The sequence below is a fragment of the Saccostrea cucullata genome, unplaced genomic scaffold (genome assembly GCF_032062105.1).
Source record: "Saccostrea cucullata isolate Sc308-1 unplaced genomic scaffold, CSIRO_AGI_Scuc_v1 ctg1217, whole genome shotgun sequence".
In the NCBI taxonomy this organism is placed as follows: Eukaryota; Metazoa; Mollusca; class Bivalvia; order Ostreida; family Ostreidae; genus Saccostrea; species Saccostrea cuccullata.
The window spans coordinates 114114-117331 of NW_026926108.1; the positions used below are offsets into that span (position 1 = coordinate 114114).

The 3218-nt window shown below is 31.5% G+C and overlaps 1 long non-coding RNA gene across 1 annotated transcript; it reads right to left on the bottom strand.

The window, feature by feature from the left end:
* Positions 1-2086: 2086 nt before the first annotated feature.
* Positions 2087-3218, bottom strand: LOC134270793 (uncharacterized). Its single transcript, XR_009992893.1, has 2 exons — positions 3085-3218; positions 2087-2748 (listed from the first exon to the last, which is right to left on the bottom strand). It is a non-coding gene; the product is annotated as an uncharacterized LOC134270793 (long non-coding RNA).

The following is a 3218-nucleotide window of genomic DNA, read 5'->3' on the forward strand; positions in this document are numbered from 1 at the left end:
CTAACTAAATTAAACACGCACCAGAGTATATTTTTCATTGCAACATGCACCTGAACTGTTTAGCAATGGGTTTATGCACAAAGTGTTCCGTGGGAAAACGGAATAGAATACATGAGTGTCTTAATCAAATTAAAGTTCATGACCATATAAAAGCATCGTGTTTCAATTATGAAAACATAGGATTATTCTAAACAATAGATTTTAAATGGCTCATTGTTCTTAGTAGTTAGTTTATTGGAAATTGCACAACATTCATTCTAAGATTGAATTGGCTTAAAATTGGAACATCTAAGGTAATATTTTCAAAAGAAACTTCTGAAAATTGGATGAATAATCACCCCCACCCCAACCCCAGAAAGCTTATTGATGCGCATGTCTTAAAGAAGCCTTTGAAAAGCCAAAGTAAATGTATGCTATCTGTCGGAATGTAAAGCAAATGGGTATATTTTTGTGAAGAAGAATTTTAGGTTATTTTATCTCGAGGTGACTACAGTGCCTATCAAAACCAAAAGCACTATGATATGTGAAGAAACTTTGTAAACTTCGATCTGTTCCATTTGTATTGTATGATAATTATCATTTGTATTGTAGAGTTTTTATATGTATTCCATATAGCTTTTCATTTGTATTCTATGATTTTCTGTTTATTTCAATTTGTCTTCTATAAATTTCCATTTGTATTCTGTAAATATGCAATATAAATGAAAAATATGCAATACAAAAAGATCATTATAAAATTTAAATAAAACATATTCAATACAATTTAGAAATTTTAGTATACAAATATAAATTATAGCAAAATGAATGGAAAAGTATCGGATACAAATATAAAAATTTATACAATACAAACTTATATATATGTCAATACAAATGGAAAGTCATGCAATAAAAACGGGAAAATTAAATTTTGCAATTTTTGACATGCCAGGATTTCATCATGTCTGTCATTGTCAAAGACTTAGTAAATTAATCGCTGAAACATGTCCGGCATAGGTAGAGATTTGATATATCTATGAATATTACTGTGATTCGGCGGATGTTTGGTTATGAGAAATCTCAGCAAGATGTACCTATCTCACTGAGATTACATGTTGTTTTGGATTAAATGAGTCAGCAATTCATGAGTTAAATTAATCTAGTAAAATTGCTTTTTCTTAAAGAAAATATCTTGTCGTTCCCTCTTTCGTAAAAGTGACATGCACTTAAGTTTAATCTTCTTGGAAAAAAATTAACATAATGGTTATATCTTTTGAACAAAAAGAGGTATGGCTTTCATACTCCTCATGTGACAAATATATTATTATTTTTACCCTACATGTATATGACCTTTTGTATAAATAAAACATTTGAATGAGCATCCCCACAACAAACCTAATTTTTAGGCTTGATTCTTTAATTGAGAAGCAACAAACAAATTTGGGCTTTCATAAGTATAGAAAACATAAACAGAAAGTAGGCAGTTGACACTACAAAGTATGTTTCAAAAGCTTAATGAGACTGGTTCACAGATAAAATACAAACTAATTTTTTTCGGACCAAAAGAATTCCCTGCAGTCAACCCGTAAAAGGTTGTCAGGGGTCCAATGGACACGAGTGGCTTGGAACTTCTGACCTTGTGAAGAATGATATAGACAAGTTTGGTCATAACTTTTGCATGAGTTTGTGTGACTTCATATTTCACATGTGGATTACCTGTGACCTTTCCAAATGTACCATAACCTTGTAAAATTCACTCACTTTTAACATTGGCAAAAACTTTTCAAAGAAATCTTTTATAATTCACTTATTCAGAGATATTTCGTGTATATTGGGGTGCAATGTTGCAAACCTTGACTTTTCTGATATAATTATATGATGACAATTAACCTCTTGACCTTGCAGATTAGCAGTTTTCCAAAAAAAAAAAAAAAAAAAAAAAATTAACAATGAAACAAGAAGACGAGCCTTTCTTATTTTTTCACATGTGCATTATTTGTAAGAATCTATTTTGTCATTTTGGAATGTAAAATGATTTTTGATCTCATGACCTATAGATCAGTTTTTAAGAATTCCATAACTTTTCCAAAAGAGCAGTTTGCTCACTCAATATTTTGAAACCTTTTATTTAATGATGTGCAGACAAGATAGATAAAATATGGAATAAATCATTGTACCTCAAGCAATAAACCAACGAAAATCGAGAGACCTGAATTCTTTCACATTAAATTAAGAAATTATTTCAATTGATTTTATTGTACATTAATTTTTTTTTTTTCATATGATTTTACAAGTCATTTCCAATTCTGTCACCAACTAGATCACTCTTTGTCCATCTTGATTCTCCGAGCCTATAAAATCTCCTGTGTTTATAATCCTGGTAAACAAAATTCTTATACTTCCCTTCAGTTAGATCATCCTTAAACCGGCGACTTTTCCCAATAATTTGAAACTGCCTATGTCTCTTTTTACTAGAACATTCAACAAACAGTTGACCATGTCTGGTAACAAAATAGCAATGTCTGCATCTTAACTTTGGAACACCTCTTGGTTGATATGCTCTTGTTTGCTCTAGGTTAATGATGGATGGCATTAATAACTGTCGTGAGGAAGTAAACTGTGTTGTGAATGAACTGAGAGAACATTTCTGGTACACAATGGAGAAGCATCTGCTAATATTGTTGGTTTGTAGCACGCTAGGCAGAAGAACTCGGGCTGTTCTCAGAAAAGAGGATAAGGGATTCATCGTAACTGTTCACTTGTATCTCAAAGCTACAAAAGAAAATTCTATTACTCAAAACTTGAAATAAAATTGTCCTTTTCAAACATCATTCTATCTGACACCTCTGTTGCTTATAGAATTTGCATGTATTATATGCACCCATAACATGGAAGAGGCATTAAGCAGGACTAAGGAATGTCTCCAATAGAGAGGAATAAAGAGTAGCAGCAGCCCATTTTTCGTTATACAAGCAGAGGAGTAAAAATCTTTTATAGTCAATTAGTCTGAATTTCCTCTGACGAACCATTTTCTGACAAAAACTATAACGATTAAGTAAAACACATACTATAAGACACTTTTCTATGTATAAAAAATACCCTGTGTACCTAAAAGCGTCCGTATAATTCAAATTCAATGTTATCTGATTAACAAAACATGTTACTGGTCACAACGAAGAGTTTCTGAGTTAGACATAGGTCAGACCTTGGTTCCGGAAACACAAATCGGTTTGGTTCATGAA